Below are 23,165 nucleotides of genomic sequence, written 5' to 3' on the forward strand. Positions count from 1 at the left end.
ATATACCCAGGGACAGTAAATTAAATGCTACTGGTGGGCTTGCAGCGCTGATTGCGCCACCCACAAAGTAACCTTTCAAACCTGTCTCAGGCCTCTGCCATTGCAGGGCATGCCCGCGCAGTTTCCTGTCACTGTGATGTGGCACATAAAGTGGGTGCCACGTCTGTGACTCACCTTTAACTACATATCAGTCATCCCTAAGTTAGGCCCTAGCTAGCCCTTTTGGTTTCTCACCACTTGTAGGCTGCCCTCTCATAGGAATGCATTTGGGATTCTCTGAAATGTGTTTCAGTGGTAATTCCTGATATGAGAGTAGTAGTGTGAACACGCTTGGTATGTTTGGAATAATGGTAATAAATGCTGCATGATAGTGTTTGCAGATTTATTATCACTAGTTTAGAAGTGCCACTTTTAGAAGTGGGCATTTCTGTGTGCTATGTGTCTTTGTGACTGCCTGATGTGTATTGCATGTCTGGCTCCGGAGTGACAGGGGGTGGGTGAGTCAGCGCTGGGCTGAATAGGCTGATCTGCATTTGGAGTAGTCGGAGGAGTAGCACCTGGGCCTTAATAGGACTGTGACTGCCTTCCACAATGCTGGCTCCACCCCCCTGTGGTGTGTCTGAGGCCAGAGCCTACACTAACAAAGGAGATTGTTGTGCACTTGTTAAGTGTCCCCCAGAACTGGTTTGGACCGGGCACAGAGCCCTGTGCCAGGGGGAGAACAAAGACCTAGCTGTTATAAGTATTGAGGATGTGACCCCATGAAAGGTGTGCTCCGGGAGCTGATGGACTGCTGTGCACCAGGAGGAACCGCCATGAAGGACTCCCCCTCTGCTGGAGGACCCTGTGGGCTATCCTGCCTGGGCCCAGCTCCGCCTTATGTACTTGTGGGACTGGTGCCTACTGGGAACTCCTAAACTGACCTGAAGTGCACCTGGCCAGAGGACTGCCAGTAGGACTTTGCCTGGTGTGCTGATCTGGGGCCTGCTGGGCTGCCAGAAGGACTTCCACCTTCGCTGAGGGTCCCTGATGTGCTGGCCTGCCAGCCTGCATCCTACTCCCTGAGCGTGCTCAAAGCACAAGTTACTTAACTTTGGTAACAATATGTCTGTAAGAGATATTAGTTAGTGATAGATTCCTTACCTTAGAATTACCCTGAGGCGTCAGACTGGATACGGAAAGTTTTCGTCAGCAGTACCACTTCACGTCGGAAGGTGGCGTTGTGCGACTCCGCGTCCACCATAGGCGTTGTGATCGCCGGAATGATGTTGCGGCAGCTACTTAGACGCCACCCTCGCTTGCTGACGTCAGTTTAGTACACAAGTTCAGTACACAACGTTCTGTGCCAGGAACGCAGAGCCATGCAAAATACTGACTACTGGTGCATTGAAACTAGGGCCCTGAAAGAGATGACCCTAACTTGCAGAACAGGGAGGATGGATTGGGCGGGAAGGAGTCTATCACTAACTAATGTCTCTTACAGATATATTGTTACCGAAGGTAAGTAACTTGTGCATCTGATAGAGACAAAACAGTGATAGATTCCTTACGTAGAATAGATACCCTAGCAATACCAATCCCGGTGGTGGGTCTGCGAACCAAGATCACACCAGAAAGTCACGGAGAACAGAACGGCCAAAGAAGCCGTCTCTCCGGACTTGACTGTCAAGGCAATAATGCTTAGTGAAAATGTGCAGCGAGGCCCACGCGGCTGCCTGATAGATGTCTTGCAGGGTAACACCATGTCCCAATGCAGTAGTAGCTGGTGTCGCACTGGTAGAATGGGCGTGCAGCCCCACGGAGTTTCCGACCACCCAGCGGGAGATAGTCCTCTTGTGTACAACCCGGCCTTTCTTGGCACCTACGTAGCCAACAAGGAGCTGGTCATCCACCCAGAACTGTTGTGTGCAATTCAGGTAAAATGAGAGTGCACGTTTTGGGTTCAGACAGTGGAGCCTCTCCTCCTCTCTGGAAGGGAGCGGAGGCGGAAGAAAGTGGGCAGGGTGATAATTTGCCCAATGTGGAAGGCAGTAACAACCTTTGGCAAGAAGTAAGGACGAGTGCGGAGCACAACCTTGTCCGGATGAACAGACAGAAAAGGAGGTTTACATGAAAGAGCCTGGAGCTCACTCACGCGCCTAGCGGAGGTGATGGCAACCAGGAAAGCAGTCTTTAAAGTTAGTAAACAAAGAGGACTGTTGTGAAGCGGCCCAAAAGGAGCGCACATCAAATATGTAAGAACCAGATTCAAGTCCCACTGCGGCATCAGAAACGGAATGAGAGTGAAAAGGTGAGAAATGCCTTTGAGAAATCTACCTACGACAGGGGATTTGAAAAGAGAGGGCTGATCAGGGTGCCTGAGGAAGGCCAAAATCGCCAAAAGGTAGCCCTCAATAGTGCCCAGAACAGAACCCTGCCGGACCAAAGAAAGAAGGAACAAAAGGACTTCTGAAAGAGGGGCAGAAAGGGGATCTACAGCCTTTGCTGTGCACCATGCCCCAAATTTGTTCCACCTGCAGGCATATACCGATTTAGTAAAGGGACACCTAGCTACCAGAATGATATCACAGACTTCAGGAGGCAAGTCAAATGGAATCAACTGTCTCCGTTCAATCTCCATGTAAGCAGGTGGAGGCAGGACATGTTCGGGTAGAGGACCGTCCCCTGCTGCTGCGACAGAAGATCCTCCCGAAGAGGCAGTCGGATCGGGAGATCTACGCTCATACTGAGTAGCTCGGGATACCAAACTCTTGGAGCCACAGGAATGATTCGGGCCCGGTCTTGCCTGATCTTCTTACAGCACTCTGGGTAGAAGTGCTATAGGCGGAAAGGCGTACAATAGACCGCAACTCCACTCATGACGAAAAGCGTCGCAGAGCAAGTGCCGCCTTTGAAATTCCAACGCGCAGAACTGCTGACATTGTGAGTTCTCTTCGGTAGCAAATAGATCTAACCAAGGCTCTCCCCACTGTTGAAATAGACCTTGCGCCACCTCCGAGTGAAGATGCTTTTCGTGATCCATCATGCACCTGCGGCTGAGTTCACCCGCCCTGGCGTTCAAAGAACCTGCCATGTGTTGAACCACCAAGGAAATGGCTTGATGTTCCAGCCATGTCCAGAGACGAAGAGCCTCCTGACATCGGGTCCACGACCCCACCCCGCCCTGCTTGTTGCTGTACCACATGGCGGTGGTGTTGTCTGTGAACACCTGCACTACTCTCCCTTTGACAGAGGGAAGGAATGCCTTCAGTGCAAGTAGGATCGCCCGGAGCTCCAGAAGGTTGATATGGAGCCTGGACTTCGCCGGAGACCAGAAGTCTCTGATCTCCGCCACACCCGTGTGGCCGCCGCATCCCAGGAGGGACGCTTCCGTCACCACTGTGTGCTCCGGTTGGGGAAGGGAGAGTGATCTGCCGCTGACCCAATGCTGGTTCGTGAGCCACCACTGCAACTGTCACGCAGTGCCCTCTGATATCTGGACGTACTCAGACATGTCCCCTTGATGCTTCGTCCACTGGAACTTCAGGTTCCACTGCAGAGCCCGCTTATGCCATCTGGCATTATTGGTCAGCAGGATGCAGGAGGCCATGAGGCCCAGCAGTCTCAAGGTCATCCTGACTGAAACCCAGAACAAGGGTCGAAAGATCGGACTCATAGCCCGAATGTCCCGGACTCGCTGTTCGGGAGGATAAACCCGAAACTGCACCGTGTCCAGAACCGCTACGATAAAGAGGAGCTTCTGAGAGAAAATCAGGTGCGACTTTGGCACGTTGATGGCAAACCCCAGCAAATGCAGGAGGTCGGCCATAGTCTGGAGGTGGGAGACGACTGCATGGAGCGAGGCCGCATTCAACAACCAGTCGTCGTGATGGGGGAAGACTGAAATCCCAGATCTGCGCAGATGAGCTGCGACCACCGCCATCACTTTCGTGAACACCCGAGGGCTGCTGGTAAAGCCAAAAAGGAGCACGGAAAGAGCTTGTGGCCTACAGTGAACCGCAGGTAACGCTGGTGAGCCGGCAGGATGGGGATGTGAAAGTAAGTGTCCTGCAAGTCCAATGCTACCATCCAGTCTTGCGGGTCTAGGGTGGACAAGACCCGAAGAAGTGTGAACATCTTGAACTTCTCCCTCCGGAGGAAGCGATTGACGTTCTGAAGATCTAAGATTGGACGCAGGCCCTTGTCCTTCTTTGGCAGCTGCCCGCAAGTTCTTAAAACGCTCCATCGCACTGTCTGCCTTGTCGCCAAAAAAGGCGAGTGCCATCAAAAGGCATGCCCATCAGAGTGTTCTGGATATCCCCAGAAAAGCCAGTCATTCTCAGCCAGGCGTGACGGCGTGCACCACTGTCGTGAATATTATTCTGCCCAACGAGTTGGCGGTGTCAAGGCCACAATGAATCGTGAACTTGTCTGCATCTCTCCCCTCAACAATAGCTTGGGAGAGCACCGTCCGGGCCTCCTCCGGACACTGACACTGATGCAGCACCTGCACCATCGTATCCCACACAGAGTGGGAATAATGGCCAGAGAGGCTTGCGGTGTTCACAGACTGCAACCCTGAACTGGAAGAAGAGAAAATCTTCTTCCCAAACTGCTCCAGTTTCTTGGATTGCCTGTCCGGAGGTGCGGAGGGAAAGCGCTCGGACAACCAAGCTCTCAGGGGTAAGGTGTTGGAAGAGGAAAATGAGGTCGCCCGGGGCCGGGTGATGGCGTCGTGCCATGTTCCTATCCACAGGAGCCCCTGTGTTGGGCCTGGACTAGGTGCCTAAAAGAACGTCCGAAAGTGCATCATTAAAGGGCAGCAGGTGCTCCTCAGAGGAAGACGCCGGCCGAATCACTACTGTTAGGAGGTTAGTTCTGACGGCCACTGTAGGGAGCTCGAGGTGGAGAGCCTCAGCTGCCCTACGCAACTCCACTGAATAAGTACCACCCTCCTTCGTAGCCAGGGTAGAGGGAGACAATATGCCAGGTTCTGGAGAGAAATACAGATCACCTGCGTCCTCCAAATCCTCTGCCCAATCCGGGTTTAACTAGCATTGGGCTGCGAGAAGGTCTTCAGACCCCTCCCAGACCTCCCCGTGCTCCGTAACCTGCTGGGCAGGTGGGAAAGAAGGAAGAGGATGCAGAAAGGGATACAAATCCCCCGTCACCATGTCAGGGTGCAAGCCGGGGACGACATCGGCCGTCGATGTCGGTGGAGGTCGTACGAGGTCAACCGACAGCAGCTGGCATCCATGCATGGATCCATGGAGGTCTCGTGGTGCTGAGGCCGGAGCCATCGACGATGTCGGACCCGCAGGGCCCAAAGGCGCGCCGGCGGGGCCCGATGGGGCCCGACGGGGCCCAACGGGAAAAAGATACGGTCCATGGCTGACAGAAATTCCTGCAGCTGGGCCGGAGTCGCCGATGGATCCAGGAAAGGCAGGTAGGCCGTCGCCAACTGGTTATGCTCCTGTCGGACCCGCAGGGCCCAAAGGCCTGCCGGCGGGGCCCGACGGGCCAAACATACGGCCCATGGCTGACAGAAATTCCTGCAGCTGGGCCGGAGTCGCCGATGGACCCAGGAAAGGCAGGTAGGCCGTCGGCAACTGCGTATGCTCCGCTGGAGCTGCAGGGGTGACACCACCCGCACCCTCAGCTGTGTCTTGAGACAGGCTAGGGGATGGCGAAGAGCGACGTTGCTTCTTCGACTTCTTGTGCTTTGTCTTACTGACCCTGAGTGCGAAGACTTTGTCGAACGATGGTGGGGGCTCCGCTACCAGACCCTCGACCTCCCACGGGAAACGGGACCTTGAACGGTGCGGAGCCGACTCCCGGGCCTCAAGCAACTTTCGGGACCGAGTTTTCAGAGCCATGGCCCGGCAGTCAGGGCATGACGTGGAGTCATGGTCGCGCCCCAGGCAGTAGAGACACTCACGGTGCGAATCCGTCACGACATCATGCAGGGACAAACCTCGTGAGACTTGAAACCGGGCATCCCTATTACAGCAGGTGTCAAAGACTCAAAAAAGACAGAGACAAAAGTCCCCAAAAACTCAGTCAAAAATCGACTGGGGGTACCGTTCCCTCCAGATCTCTGCTTGCTGGCGTGGAAAAAGAACTGACGTCAGTGCTTGAGGGCGGTGTCTAAGTAGCTGCAACGACGTCCTCCCGGCGAACACGACGCCTACGACAGACGCGGAGCCACACAACAGCACTTTCCGACGCGCAGAGGTACTGCTGATGAAAACTTCCCGGATCCAGTCTGACGCCTGGGGGTAATTCTAAGGTAAGGAATCTATCACTAATGTGTCTCTTTCAGATCTTCAGGGATTGCCAGGTCATGCATTTGGAGCCACCTCAGTCTGGTTAGCGGAGCCCGAAGCAATGGCTCATTCCTCCAAGAAGTGCGTGTGGAGAGCTTTGTCTCTACCTTTCTGGTGTGGACCGGTGCGCTGTGAGCACAATGGCTTGGCCTGCGTTTCTCCTTAAGGAGCGTGTGTCTGTGCAGCATGCATTGGGCAGCATTTCCCCCAGTAGTGGAGGAAGAGTAGGAGGGGAGAGCAAACCCGGAAGTGCTCTCCCTCCCAGGTCGTGCAGCCTGCATCTAGTCAAAGAGGTGGAGGCCGGGAGTGAAGAAATGGCCTGCACGTGAGTGGCCGCTCACCGTCAAGGCGTTGCCTGGCAACCAGCCCCCGGGTGGAGGAGCCGGAAGCCAGGCAGGAGTGACGTGCTCAAGGCCGAACCTGGATGTAGTCAGGGCCAAAGACAGTGGAGTCAGCAGGGACTTTGCTCAGCTACTGGCTCAGTGGCAGAACGAATTGGCTGCACCGTGTGGTCCCAGGCAACCATGGTAAACAGAGCCCTAATGGTGGGGATGCCCACATGCCTCACACAAGGAGAAAAGGCTGAGTGAGGATGTCGCAGTCGGCGGCAGTGCTACCAGGTAGAGGAGTCATATTCTGGAGCTCGCACACCCTTCACAGAGTGGGTGCTTTTTGTTGGGGACATCCTCCCTCCAGAGTGCTCACCGGTCCCGAGAAGAGGGGCCAAGGGGAGAGGGAGGGTGGAGATTCCCCTGCTGGGCTTTTGTTGGTGTGTTGCCAGCCGGACAGCATCACGCTCCGTGCAGCCGAGTGCCCGGTTTCTGTCCTCATTAGGCTTCGTACGGCCATCACGGGGCCCACTGCATTCCTGGCTCCATTCGGTGGCATTACTTTTTTTTCAGTTGTGCGCATTAGGAGCACAAGGCCACTTCAGGGGGAATTCTCTTGCTATCATGGCCATTGCCCAGATGGAGGGGACTGAGGGAAGTTTACCCACCACTGGAGGGAGGAAGGTGTTTTCCCTCCCTGATCAAATTGCTCATTCAGATGCCCAGATGTAATGATGTATCCCTGGATGGCCCCTATGCACAGTATTGGTGACCGGCATTATTCTCACACCAAGGCTTGATGATATGTGCAACTATGACGCAATGCCTAATGCCTGATGTGGTGGAATGTGTGCACCTTATCATGGTTATACTATGGTGCATTGCTGATTATATGTATGCCTAATATGGTTGGGCTAGTGGTTCTATGACCAGTGTTTACTGTGATGCTCTATGGTATGGGTTTAGGCCTAATGTGGGGTGCTAGGCGCATCTTGTCAGAAGTAACTGGTTGATTGTGATTTTCACTACTTGTGTGTGCTAATGGTTATGACAGTGGCCCGATTGGCCCTGTAAGGTATATAATCCCCTGTAAAGTGATACCTAGTGACAGGTGGCACAGTGTACATATGCAATTACGTTTTAATGTGTTTTATGAGTAATAGAAAGCCTATTTTTTATATAACCTTGTGCGGAGTTGTTTTTGTGGTGTGCCTAATGTATAGCTGCTGTGAGAGTGTGTTGAGCAAATGCTTTACACATTTCATCTGGGATAAGCCTGACTGCTCTGTCAAGCTACCAAGGGGCTGAGCAGGGGTTATCTTCAGCGTGTAACTCCCTTGCCCTGACTAGAGTAGTGGTTTCTGCGTGGCTTAGGCACTAGCCCTAGCCAACCAGAAAATCCCATATCTAACACCTGACATATCCATCCAAGAAGGTGGCCTTCTTCAATTCTGGTAGGAGATGAAGATACACTTGTTGTCAGTGGTCTGCAGCTCAGCGTGCTCATACAAACTAAAGGACCCAGGTGAATGATTAAAGAAAGGTATTATGACTGTGAGAACCCCCTCAACTCTTTGCCTCACTTACGATAATTTCACATGACCATAAAGTGATGAAAGTGTCAAACATGAGTCTCAAGTGAAATAAACCGAAATTTACCATAAGTTCTGGCTGGAAAATACATACTACTTCATGTACTCTCAAATCCATTTATGACGTGACCCTAAAACATGTCAAATGGGAATATTCTGGGAATAGTCAGATATTATTTAGTTAGAAAGCGATGTTCCCAATTGACCTTTACTCCTAAGGAGTAGAATATTTTCAGGGACAATTCACGGTGCCATTTGTGAGAATGTGAGGTTGCACATGAAGTGCACACATTATTAATAAATTATATTTTTGTGGCGACCCCAAACTGTAATACCGTGACCAAATATTTGAGTCTTGCTGTTATTTTGAGCATGAATCACCTGAGATGCAGCTGAATGCATGATCAGGAAATTGGAGTGATGCTTTAACTTAGAGGATGACAGCTTGTGTGTACATCAAGAGCTCTGCAGGAATCATCATAGCGTTAAACGTATTAGGAGGTTACAAAGCATTGGTCACCGCAACAAAATATGTAGCTGGATATAAATTACTTCCAATATAACTTTCTGAAATTTAAGATTGTATCAACCCTAGTTCAAAAAAGTAAACGTCTTACAAAACTAGAGGCTCTATGGAGTTGTCCTGAAACAGTTGAAGGCAGGGGCACGTCACAGAGAACGGGCCGCAACGTACAAATACATTTCCAAAGTTGTGAGCTGCACCTCTTCAGATTGGAGTGGCTGATTGAGCTGAATTGTGAATATGTGCCCGACCCACTGTTATATTAATATACACCAACCATCTTCTGTTCATCCACTTTTGACAGATATCAATTCTCCATCCACCATGCAATACATTACCCATTCACTGTCTAATCACAATCCACTATCTATTAATATGCATCCCATGATCTATCCTATCACTAGTCCTCATGAATCTATTCAACATCCATCCATTTATATGCTCTCCATCAATTCACACATCGATTCACCCTCTATTCGACATTCATCAGTAACAAACCATTCAGTGCTGACCAGACTGTCAATGTTCGAGAAATACATTCAATATGTGCCATCCGCCATTCACCCTTCCTTCACCATCAATTTAGATTATAACTAGTCATTATTTTTTGGCTATCCATTCACCATCCATTCTGAATTAATCATCCATTGAACATTCGGCAGCCCTTTACTATAAACCTACTATCCACCATTTAGCATACATACAGCCTGATTCATCAAGGTACCGTTTTGCGAGTCTCTAATAGCGATTCATAGCGAATCGCTATTGAGGACTCGCAAAACGGTATTCATGTAGGAATTGCTAAATAAATAGCGATTCCTACATATTCTCTATTTGCTAGTAGCAAATTGCTACTCGCAAATAAGGAATAACTCCCCATTCATTCCTATGGGCCAAAAGGGCCATAGGAATGAATGGGGAGTATCCCTTATTTGCGAGTAGCAATTTGCTACTCGCAAATAAGATAGCGATTTTAAGGATGCCAGGGGTGTCCAAAGGACACCCTGTAGCACCCCTGAAATGCTAATTGAAACAGGTGTTGCGCACACACATGTCCAAGGGACATGTGTGTGTGCAACATTCAACTTAGAAAAATGCTTTTAAAAGCATTTGTCTAAGTTTTTGCTATTTACCGAGAGGTCTGACCTCTCGGTAAATAGCGGCCCAAAATTGCTAATTCGCAATTTTTAAATGTGTCATGAATAGCATTAAAGGAATCTCTAATAGAGATTCCTTAAATGCTAATCCTCGCATATTTGTTAATTCTTTATTAGCGATTTTTGCATTTGGGATGATGAATCCCAAATGCAAAAATTGCACTCGCAAAGGGCCAGATTCTGAGAATCTGGCCCTTTTGCGAGCGCATTTACCTTCATGAATCAGGCTGATAATTAGCTACACACCATTACCTATCCTTTCCGTATTTAGTTGTGATTCAGACAACATACATTTTCCATTCCTCCACTAACCACCATTCGCCATCCATACAACATGCATCCATTTATATCCATTTACTATTACCCATTCAGGCTCAATCTGTTAACTGCCATCCTTGCAGTGTAATATATTCACCCACTATCTTTCATAAATCCACGATTTATTTTAGATTTACTGACCGTCCATCATCCAAACACCCAGGCGCCATGTACAATCTTCAGTTCACCTTACACTGACCATTCATTTATCTGTCACTCACCATCCATTCCTTTGTGTATTATTCTTAATGACCATCTATTCATTCACTGTCAACCATCCATCTATTCACTACCAATTCACCATCCATTTTCATTGGACAGTCCATACGTTCAGCATCTAACCAATTACTTGATTTCCACAAAGAAAATTACATGAATTTCAGCCAGGGTTGCACATTACCAAGATGAAGCCTTTCTCGAGATGTGTACACTGTGAAGCTGTAAATCAGCCTCCCATTTCTGCTCATTTTACGCTGCATCCAAAGCCTCTTTACTCACCAGGTTCTGTTGTAATATTGTTTACCTACTTTGAGTTCAATTTACTATTGAAACGATGGGACGAAGAGAGCAGGGACTTGTTGTTGTGGTTGTACATCTTCTCTTTTTGTAAGGGAAGCTTGCACTGCTACCCCAGGAAGGTAAATGTCATTAATGTTGGAGGTCCGTTTGCACTGTTGCGGGACGTTCTATGTATGTGCACGTATGCACACACCTCCACCATCTGTGGTACACATCTGGGTTGATCCTGGTATACATGAGAGAAACACGCACTGCTTGTGTCATCTGTAGTGCACCTGTTTTTTGTCCTTGGAAATAATACTCTGCTACTTCCCATGCTTCACAGTTTCAGCGTGTTTTCGTGCAGACCTGTAAAATCTTTTCACTATAGAAACAAGAACACTTTTGACTTTGCCACTGCATATATAATCAAAGGCAAAAACTAAACTAATGTTAGACTACATTCAGTGACATTACTTCACCAGCCCCGTTTCAAGCTCCAGCTACAAACATGATTATTATACAATCATCATAAACTGACATTCATAGAGCAATCCATGTATCCACACTGTTTTATTCTCAATGGGATAAAGTGTATTCGATACACAAAACAATTTCATAAGACATAATAGTTGCTAAGTGCCCAGTAAAGCGAGAAAGGAGTGAAAGTCAGGTGAGGATGTGAAAATGAGAAAAATTAGTGACAATAAAATCAGTAAATTTGCAATATTTTCTTAACAAAGCCAAATGCAAAACACAGAAAAGGACCAAAAGTTCCAGTCTTTCAACAAAACGGCATACTCCAAATAGTACAATATATGTAACAATGATGGCATGAAGTTGTCGCAAAAATACAGTGGTTGTCGACGTTTCGACCCTCAATTGTGCGCAGGGATAAATGGTGCCCTTGCTGTGGGGTCTTCTTCAGGACAGGTGGGGGGTAGGTGTGGGGGCAGGCAACCAGTAGGTCCAAAAACACTCAGCAATCAAATGTGGCGTCTCGGGCAGATTGATCCGCAGATGTATGTCGATTGGTTTTAAGTCGTAACCCAGTAGACGATGTTGATAATTGCTGGTCCGATGGCGCCCTTCAGCTCCGATTGACTCGGCTCTAATACACCACGGAGGTTTCCAATCCCGCGGTTTTATCCAAACGGCACGGACTGCGATCCACATTACTCACGGTGCGTTATTAATTATCAACATCGTCTACTGGGTTACGACTTGTATTTTTGCGACAACTTCATGCCATCATAATATTGCAAATTTACTGATTTTATTGTCACTAATTTTTCTCATTTTCACATCCTCACCTGACTTTCACTCCTTTCTCGCTTTACTGGGCACTTAGCAACTATTATGTCTTATGAAATTGTTTTGTGTATCGAATACACTTTATCCCATTGAGAATAAAACAGTGTGGATACATGGATTGCTCTATGAATGTCAGTTTATGATGATTGAATAATAATCTCTGATTACACTGGGATCCCTTCCTCCTAGTACCATTTGAACCCAGGTCCCAGTGACTCTGTTTGGGTAAACCCCCGTACTTATACCCCAGCTACAAACATAGCATCCCCCAGAGCTATGCTTGTATACCCAGAAACACAGCTGTTCTAATTACACTTAATCCTCAGTATAATTTTCATTTCTGCAGAAAATGAATTAAGGGGCACATGTATCAAACGAATTTTGATTCGCAAACGCCGCGAATCGCAAAAGAGCAGCGTTTGCGACTCAAAATTTGCAAAACGGTTTGTATGAGGATATTCGCATCGCAAAATTAAGGAATCGCAACATTTGCGATTCCTTCATTTTGCGTCAGCATTTAAGGAATCGCAAATTGCGATTCCTTAAATGCCATGTATGAAGCACCCAAGTTGTGCGATTTCTCATTAAGAAATCGCAAATTACCACCAACTTGAAGTTGGTGGTAACTTGCGATTCTTTCACAAATGCACTTTTTTGCATTTGTGACGGTGCCATGTGGCGCAAATACATGCTCAAAGGGCATGTATGTGCGCCATATGCGCACACATGTGAATTTCAGGGGTGCATCAGGGTGTCCTTATGACACCCTTGCACCCTTGAAATTATTCTCAATTTGCGATTCTCAAATTGCGAATCGCAAATTGAGAATAACTTCCCATTCATTCCTATGGGCCTCCTGGCCCATAGAAATGAATGGGAAATTATTCCTTAATTGCGATTCGCAATTTGCTAATCTCAATTAAGGAATTTTAAGAAATCACAAAAAAATTGGATTTTCTACATACATCCCTATTTGCAAATCTCAAATAGCGATTTCTAAAAAATCGCTATTTTAGATTCGCAAATCATGATGTTGATACATCTGCCCCTAAATTTCTAGAGAAGTGGGACCAAACTTAACTTGTTTTGGACTGAATGTCTATATTAGCAGTTACTATAGTCATTAAATGCAGCGACGAGTGAGGTCGGTCATCATCACCTTGCTTGGTGACAATGCTCTAGCACTGAGAAGTTTCCAGAATGCTCAAAGTAGATTCACCAACCAGCCTACATTGCCTGGTTGTAGCTCATCAGTCTTCACTCCTATCCATGATTTTAGGTCGAGCTACAGCACACTTGCGCTGTCTACAAGACCTGCTATATTCAGTAATCCAACTTATTTCTAGCCTGCTACTTACCATTGGCTCACTCCACTGTCCTTCTCCTTTGATGACTCCTAACTCGTTGGCTTTGCTGATACGTCACTTCCCTTCAGGCTGAGGCACATAGGTAATGTACAGTTTCCTTTGGTTCTTCAGATGTTGTGTGGGAGAACTTTTTTTTTTTAACTTTCCACCGCCGTTCACCAATGCATGTTCTTCACATGTTTGCGCGTATGTGTCCTTGTTTTCTATACCTCTCCTAGACTGCAATCACCCAGGCAGGCCTCCCATCCACTGAAACCCTTGGATTACTAAAGAATAGACATAGGCCCCTCAAATAAGCTAATGGTTAGAACTTTGGCTCATTCTCTTCCCCGTTCACACTCTGTTCTGCCAGCATTGGGCTCTCAAATAGCAGTGGGTAGTAAATCAGACCGTGCTAAGTACCCCTGTCAGCAAGGTGCCTTTCTTCAGACATGAACCCTTCTGTATTCCGTCACGAAAAAACGCAACACCTCTGTGAAATACGACATGGCCATGATGTTTCAGTTTTTTTTACTATGAGGTTTGTTACCTATTTGGTCCAGAGAGGGCGGTAAAAAATAACAACAAGCATTTGCAATGCAATAGGTCTCACATTATAACAGGTTGAGCTAACAGCATTGATAATAATAATGCAACTCCAATAACTCAAACATATAGTAATGTGAGACCTATTGCATTGCAAATGCTTGTTTCTTCTGTTTTCAACACAGACCTGGAGTGGCACCTGCTGACTAGATAGTAACACACATCAGCTCTATCAGCAGGTAGAGGAACACCATTTCTGTTGACGTGTGCCTGGAAACCGCATCAAAGTGAGATTGCACAGAACCATGAAAGGAACAGTTTTGCAGTATTGGCTACAGTGGTTCCACTGTCACGTCAGACGTGACCGAGAATGTGTAACATTGTTGAGATGCTCTTGCGATATGACTGCAGTAGCCATGCACTACACATTCTATTACTTTTGTGGTACTTTGTTGAAAGCTGATGGTGCTCTGAATTAATATACAGTGCTTGTGCTCTGTCGAAACAAGATTTATATAGGCTGAATGGCAAGGTTCAATAAATACATTATTTGTGAGCTACTAGACAGAAAAGTACTACTATGACTATGATATAATAAAAAATGACAGTATATCACTGAAATGCCGTTTTAAGAGAGGGTCTTGCCAGGGCTATATAAAACTCCTTCAATGAATAAATAAGATTATGCTAATATTCTCTTTTCTTATGCGCAAATAGTGGGATCCTATGCCAGTCTATAAATTAACAATACAAGAAATTTTAATAAATCAAAACAAGGTGGGTTTCAGGGGAATTTGTACCCTACTTTCGCACTGCCCCCTACAAGCCATCAACAGCTCTTCCTGAGACAACTCTCTGGTATGAAGGGTGCTAACACGGGAAGGTTAAAAGGCAGTCATGGACACCAGGGTGCTCACTCTATCTTCGGACTGAAAGATCAGCAACAATACTCTCAGACAAGAGACTAATCACCCCATCAAGTATTGAAGACTTAGGGTTCTATTTACTAAGATTTTACACGGTATGTTTCACAAAAATGGACGCAAATTATCGCAAAATCTTTCTTACCTATTTACTTTCCAACACTATACTTGTTTAGTGCTCATGGAAAGCAGCGCATAGAGCTGCTTTCCATTACCTAGCGCCTTGGGGGAATAAAATGGGTGGAGCATGGTCGTTCCCATGCACCCACCCAAGCTTTCTGACACTAAGCCCTATTTACTTAAGAAGACCAGGTTTTGCATCAGAAAATAACGCACCATTTCAAGAAGGTGCTATGAAGGAGAAATGCTTTAATTTCTCCTTCCTTTTCTGGCTTTGTATCTGTGCTACATTGTATAGCACACATACAAAGGGGGAAATGGTTTAAAGTTAGTCTGAGCGTAATATTTTGTACTGAAACACTTTCCTTTCAGTACAAAACCTATGCTAGACTCACGCAGACACCTTTGCTCTATTGTGCAAAGGTGTGTATGTGGAGCACAGCAGCTAATTTCAGAGCTGGCCCTAAGAAGAAGGGTGGAGAGTGTCATATTTCTGTAAAGATGGCGTTCTCCTTCTCTCTTTTCTCGCACAACGCAGCACAGCTTTTTTGCCTGCTGCTCTGCGCGAGATTGTAGTAAATCTGACACTTAGTATCAACTTCTACGGCATACAAATATAGCATCAGAATGTTTGAACAACTACACTAACTCAAAAACCTCTGATAGAGATAAAAGGAAGAAAGTTAACTGGATCAATTGATAGCTCAGGTTTTCGATATAAATACGAGGTAAGCGGGCAAAAGTTTAAGAACCTGAAATAAAATCGTACTATAGAGTCAGAAGGTACAGTTGCCGGGCTACATTAACAAAGAATTGGCGAAGGACAGCTGCACAAGTCATTTTGTTGCTCTGCCCTGAGCCAATTCGAAAGGGTAGGAATGCACAGTATTTACAAGATATGGTGCATCCCTGTCCGTTCAGCTAGCACCGCTGCAGAATTAGGAGCAGTGCGCCAACATAGGCACCTGTGCACCATGGTGCAATAGTGTCTGTGTTGTTGCCATGATTGTTTTTGTTCAGGAAGAGTCACCTGCCTGCACAAAAAAAACCCAGGGAGGCATTTTCCTTGCTCAATGTGCGCTGCAGGATGCTGCACAAATGGAAAGAGGAAAAAACGAGGAGAAATGCAAATATTTCTCCTCTTTGTGCCTGCTCTGGGGAGGCATATGTTTATGGCGCTGCCCCAGGTTTATGCGATGTTGTAAATCTGGGGCATTAGCAAAGATCATTGGTATATTGAGTGGGAAGATCCACAGAAAGGCCCATGGAACGCCTCCTTGACCAAGAGCTAGGCAAGGCAGTGCAAAGTGCTGCCTTGCCTTCCTCCATATCTATGAGGCCATGAAAAGCAATGCAGGGTGGCTTTGCATTGCCTCATAGATATGATTGACGGGCCTGAGCCACCAGATCATCATAAAATGTGATGCGCTGGCCACGTAGGCCTCTTGTAAATGAGGGCCGTAATTTTTTAGCAAATAAATATAAGATAACATTACTATAGCACATTCAGGGGCTTATTTACAATAGGCCTGCATCGCCCAAGCATCACTCTTTTTTATGCTTCAGTGACAATGGCCTCTCAATCATATCTGTGAGATGACACAAAGCCACCCTGTGTGGCTTTGTATGGCCTCATAGATATGGAGTAAGGCAAAGCACTACAAAGCAATGTGTTGCCTTACTCTGCGTCAAGAAAGCACTCCATGGGCGCTGCTTTGGGTGTTCCCACGCAAAACCCATGGATTTTGATGCTATCCCAGATTTACAAAATCACGTAAATGTGGGGCAAAGCCAAAATCTTACGTCTCCCCAGAGCAGGCGTAAAAAGGAGAAATGTTTTCATTTCTCCTACTATTTTTCCTCTTTCCATATGTGCTGCATTCTGTAGCACCCATAGACCGAGGAAAATGCCTCCATGTTTTTGGACAGGAAGGTGCACCTTTCAGCACAAAAACAGTCCTGCCAGCAACACAGACACCCTTCCACCGCGGTGCAAGGCTGCCTGCATTGGCGTTAGGCACCAAATTGTGCACTGGCAGAAAGGACAGGAATGCACTGTATCTCGTAAATACGTAAATTCCTGCCCTTTTAAATTGGCATAGGGCAGCGCAGCAAAAAGTCTTGCAGCGCTACCCTACGCCAATTGTTTGTAAATGAGGCCCTCAGTTCCTGCAACACATGCTAATCAGGAAGATGCATCAATCTCTCTTTGTGCAATTGATGCAAAGTATACAGCTGGTTATTGTCTATCTCTGCTCTTACAGGGGACTCGCCTTCACAGAACGCTGCACGCGCCACTGCTCCAGCACAGAACATTGAAGATGATGATGCTGATGATGCAGGATACCATGGTAACTGAGCATTGACATGCCTTGGTGCAATATGTGCCAGATTTATAGGCACAGAAACCCATGACCTAAAACTCAATCAAGCTTCACAAAAATGATAAATGAAAGTGACAGAATTTGCACAGATATAACAGTAGGATAACAACTCAGGGGCATCTTCAAAAGCGCAGAGAATGTTTACAGGGATAAATCAAAAATCAACAGACTCAGACACACCACGACAATCTAGGAGTCAGTGAAGTTGCAGCCAGTGAAGTATGGCTCTCAAAATAGTAAAGAATTTAAATCTTTATGCTGCAGAAATCAATGCTGGAAACAAGTGAGTAAAAGCACTGAATATTATCAACAAGTAGAAGAGAAGCCTTGAGAAAAAAAACAAATCAATTCTAAAAATACAAAATAACACAAGGGCAAAATGAAATCACTGGAAAACCGTTCAGCTTATTTGTAGCAAAGAAGAGGACAACCTTCCTAGTCCTATGAAGTTGGCACTGTTCATTTACAAGTTCGTAAACTATGAAGGCTTCATCAGTGACCTTCATCGGTGCTGACAACATGTTTGTGAGGCAGTCGTGTTCTAATGAGGCCAAAGCCACTGAGATTACTAGCAGGAGTTGAGTGGTATGACATCCAGCTAATTTACAACACTGACCATATAAGCAAGTTCAAGTTCGCCCGTCTTTAGACTACAAATTGGCCTTCAGTCATATTGACTTTTTTTCCAAGACTCAGTGTTGTTAAGATCCAAACTAAAGCCACAAAGTTGGGGAGAATAGCATTGACTTGGACACATGTGAGAACATGCTGGACCCCAAGGATGCAGTCACATTTACCTGCCAACTAGGACTGATTTGGCCTTAAAACATATTTTCTTTGATGGCGACCGCTCTGTACAGGAACACATGGATTTAAATTTTTTATAAAATTGCTCCTTGAGCTAGCAAACTTTGCGGGGGCAAACTGTGATTAAAATGAGCTGAAATGAATATGATAATCACTATTAATCGTGAAATAAATAGTCCATATTTCCTCTGATACTCCCGGGTCAGCAGTGTTTAGTGGGTCTTGGCGAATTAAACCTCATTATGCGCCGTACCATAATATCGCTGTCACAATATCGTCTCACTTAAATAGTGTGTCCTAAATATCATTTTTAACTGCTGTTCCATTGGCGTTAATAATCGAACATCTACTACCAATGGCATGCTACTTTAGGAAACGATATTTAGAACACAATATTTCAGACGATATTTCTGACAGCTATATTGTGACATATTACCGTTTGATTTTTTAGCAGATTAGTCTCAATGACTGGATCTCCACGGACTTACACATTGGCCTTCCGATGCAGGCATCATAGTGCCAATATCGGCAAACACTCAGGCTCCCCCATACAGCATTCTCCTAGAGCAATAACCAGACAAGACACCTTCTTTGTGGAGAAAATTGCTGCAGGTTTATTAGCATTACAAATATGCCAACATTGGTGGGTTACCTTACGGGCGATCCCAAGGTAGGCAGCCCCTCGCTGCCTGCCACCTGATGAGCTAAATGACACCGTGGCACTGCCCAAAGGTGTTGCCATATTTTTGAGTAGGGGAGACCCCTCCTACCGGTGAGCTAACAGCCCACCCCTTTGCTCATGCCCCATAAGGGGGCGGAGCCTGACAGGCAACCCCGGTTGCTCAGGTCCACAACCGCCCGTAGGACTAACGAGGTGCCGTCGCTCCTCCAGGGTCCAATGCGAGGACCTCCCTGTGGATATTTGGCCTTTGCACCCTTGTTGTGCTCCTGCAGAGGGTACCTGTATGTACCTTACATCCTCTGGCTCGCCCTGTAACTCCGCCTGCAACATTAAAGAATACATTAGACAAATCCCCCCCACACACACCCCGCTTGAACGCCGGGTATGCGGTAGGGAGGGAAACAGCATCAGGGTAGTGGGCAAGAGGGCGCCCAGAGGGCAGGGAGAGGTATATGTACCTCATCCCCTGCCCTCACCTCTCCCCGGAAGTGATGCCGCACTCCTGGACCCCTGAGGGTCCCAAACACTGGGAGGCTGCCTCCTGTGCCTCTTGTGGCACTAAATAGGCTGCCCTTTTAGTGGGTCTCCTTTGTGGACCCCGCCAGCCTGCATAGTGCCAATATCGGCAAAGACTCAGCCTCCCCCATACAGCATTCTTCTAGAGCAATAACCAGACAAGACACCTTCTTTGTGGAGAATATTGCTACAGGTTTATTAGCATTACAAATATGCCAACATTGGTGGGTTATCTTACGGGCGATCCCAAGGTAGGCAGCCCCTCGCTGCCTGCCACCTGATGAGCCAAATGACACTGAGGCACTGCCCAACGGTATTCGCCATATTTTTGGGTAGGGGAGACCACTCCTACCGGGGGCCAACAGCCGACCCCTTTGTTTACGCCCCATAGGGGGCGGAGCCTGCCAGGCAACCCCTGGCTGCTCAGGTCCACAAACGCCTGTAGGACTAACGGGGCGCCGTCGCTCCTCCAGGGTCCAACACAAGGACCTCCCTGTGGATATTTGGCCTTTGCACCCTTGTTGTGCTACTGCAGAGGGTACCTGTATGTACCTTACAGCCTCTGGATCGCCCTGTAACTCCGCCACAGCTCTGAGTGTGGCCACCATCACCTCAGAGCCCCCCACCAAGAAAGCCTTCCTTACGTACACCCTGCTGTCTCTAAGGCCTCCCCTAGATCAAGTAGGAACAAGTCCATACCCACTCTGGACAGGTGTACACCATCGTCATCAATACACCCTGTGGCCTTTGCATGCAGCAACCCATGACGGATGAAGCCAAACCGCCTTTGCTCAGTAAATTTTCTTCATGGCGCTGTTAACCTTCCTGCAAGAGACATCCATAGCTTCGATTGACTTTACGCCCTGCCACCCACGCCGGGGCATTATCTCAGACCACCATATCGCACAGGTCCCCAGCTGGTTGCTAAACGTATACATGGTGACCGCAGTGCTTGAAGCAGTGCCCTACTCCCCAGAGATGCCAGATTATTCCCTCCAAGGTGTATGACCAGCACATTAGGAGCCATATTGTGACATATTACCGTTCGATTTTTTAGCAGATTAGTCTCAATGACTGGACCTCCACGGACTTACACATTGGCCTTCTGAAGTAGGCATCACATGATGTTTTTTCCACGCATGCCCAGAAGGGCTGAAGCCACTCCAGATTTCAGCATTTGTATTCATCACATGCATGCGAGCCTCGCCTGGATGACCTGAAAATGTCATGTCCTCGCCCTGGCAGACCAACGCTCGACACCCCTGCATTGCAATATATGCTGACGCATGTTCCTTCCCAGAGGACTTAGCATTGCCCAATTGTCTGGGAAGAGATATATATAAATATTCTTTAGAAAAACAACTGATATAAGAGGCCAGTAAATATCCTGTCAGAGTGTATAAACTTCCCCGGAAGCGGCCACCAGCGGATCACGCGCAGCCCAGATCTTGCATTTAAATAACATAACATTTCTCTGTTTGAAATCAGCTTTGACTTTGTTGGAACAACTAACAAATTCTACCGATTTATCACTTTTTTTATCACTTTTTTCCTAACTTGTCCAGAGACGTGCACTTGAGATAATACCTAACAGGCTCTGGTTGGAGAAGTCATATTTACCCTCGAGAAGGTCTCCAGAATATACAGCCCTCTTGGTCTTATTCCCATTCTGAAACACGGAGCATCAATCTTCCCAAAACACTTAACAGGATTTTTATCTTTTTTTTTTTTACGGCTGCTTAAAATATCGGCTGTAAACCAAGTGTTTATGAGTTCTGACATTAAACCTCGAGGGCGTTCAAGGAACAAAAAAGGAAAGGAACAGAACTGCATACATTAGAAATAACTTTTTTTTTCAAGGTTATTAAACACCTACTCCTACTGGAAAAGAGAAAAGTAGTTTCCACAGAAAAGAAATGCCATGTTATAATTTCACCTCCCTACAGCTTCCGAAAGGATGATTTTGGAGACATCACGCTCTTAGACAATCTGAACACCAGCAGCCATAATAAGAATAATCATACGAAATAAAGGATGAAAAATAGTTAAAGTGTGAGCTGATACAGTGCTTAATTTGAGCTGGTGGTTTCCGGTGCTCAGCACCGGCACTTAATCATCAACCCTGGTGCTTCTAATGAGCACCAGTTAAGGACACATTCACATTCATTAATGGTAGGCACAGGGAGATTAGGGGCAGATGTATCAAGGCAATTTTTAGTCGCAAACGAGGCGATTCGCAAAAAAGCAGCGGTTGCGAATAAAAATTCGGTAAATGGCATGTATTAGGGAAATCGCATCGCAAAATTAAGGAATCGCAAAATTTGCGATTCCTTAACCCTTTAGGTGCCGCGCACGTTCAGCAGACGTCGCATGCACTCCCTGGGTAGTGCTGCGCACGTCCGCTGAACGTTGCGGCCCCGCCCACGCAATAGAACGTTCCGCACCAGCGCAGAACGTTCAGCACAGCAGAGGGGTTAATTTTGCGTAAGCATTTAAGGAATCGCAAATTGCGATTCCTTAAATGCTATGCAACAAGCATTTAATTTTTGCAAATTCTCCTTAAGAAATCGCAAATTACCACCAACTTCAAGTAGGTAGTAATTTGCGATTTCTTTCACAAATGCATTTGTGAAGGTGCCATATGCTCAGACATGTTTATTTCAGGGGTGCATCAGGGTGTCCTTATGACACCCTTGCACCCTTGAAATTATTCTCAATTTGAGATTCTCAAATTGCGAATCGCAAATTGAGAATAACTTCCCGTTCATTCCTATGGGCCTCCTGGCCCTTAGAAATTAATGGGAAATTATTCCTTAATTGCAAGTCGCAATTTGCTAATCGCAATTAAAGAATTTTAAGAAATCGCAAAAAAAATGCGATTTTCTACATACATCCTATTTGCAAATCTCAAATAGCGATCTCTAAAAAATCGCTATTTTAGATTCGCAAATCAGGATGTTGATACATCTGCCCCTAAGTCATTTGCCCAGAAACACAGGATGTTGAGCCAAGACTCGAACCTGGTTCCCCAGCTCCCAAGTTGGCAGGTCTGGCTCTGGATGCCATTTCCTCTCCTCACTTTCATGGTTAATAGTTGGTTCTGTTTTAGGTGGCTCTAATAGGAGAAATGGGCTGGTGTAAGCTGCCTCCTGACGAGAGCCCTGGCATTTATATTTTTACAATCGGAATTTAATTACATCTTTTTCAGGTGGATCTTGGGTCTGAACAAACTGAACATTTCCAGAATCCTAAGAGGTGTGGGGAGAAATGTTGACTTTATGGTCCTTCCTTTCTCCTGCCACTGTTAGACTCTTTCCATTCCTATCTGAGCGGTGAGGCAAGGATTTACTCCAGTTGCCATCCAGCTCAGCAAGGCCAGCTTTAGCACTAGCTGCGTCCAGTGCGACAACAATTTCTAGCCCTCTCCCATGAGCTCCTGCTTAGATTCTCTCATTACCACCCGGCAAAAGGACTCCTCATCTCTCTGTAGCCCCTCTCTAGCATGCATTTAATTTGCTTTAATGTGCCGGTAAAGGCTGTCTTTACTAATCCACTAGGTTATCCACATAAAATACAGATCTGTTCTTTGAAGCAGGCACATAAACCCTCTGCGCTACTTTATGGCAAATCAAAATGGCCACTAAATGGAACATTAAACACAAGAGTTATGATGACATTTTTATTGCTGCCTGAAAGCTGGACGCACAAGGAACATTGCATCACCTGCTTTTAAATGGTAAGTTATTGCCAAACACAGCACCCCCTCGTCAGCCAGTGCCCCCACAGGTCAACTCCCAGTGGGGTA

The 23,165-nt window shown here is 46.7% G+C and overlaps 1 protein-coding gene across 1 annotated transcript in view; it reads right to left on the reverse strand.

Moving 5' to 3' along the window:
* CSMD2 (CUB and Sushi multiple domains 2) overlaps positions 1–23,165 on the reverse strand; it is a 607,842-nt gene that overhangs the window by 95,688 nt on the left and 488,989 nt on the right. The gene's annotated exons all lie outside the window — the stretch shown is intronic.

Source organism: Lissotriton helveticus, chromosome 3_1, assembly GCF_964261635.1.
Source record: "Lissotriton helveticus chromosome 3_1, aLisHel1.1, whole genome shotgun sequence".
NCBI classification, from domain to species: domain Eukaryota; kingdom Metazoa; phylum Chordata; class Amphibia; order Caudata; family Salamandridae; genus Lissotriton; species Lissotriton helveticus.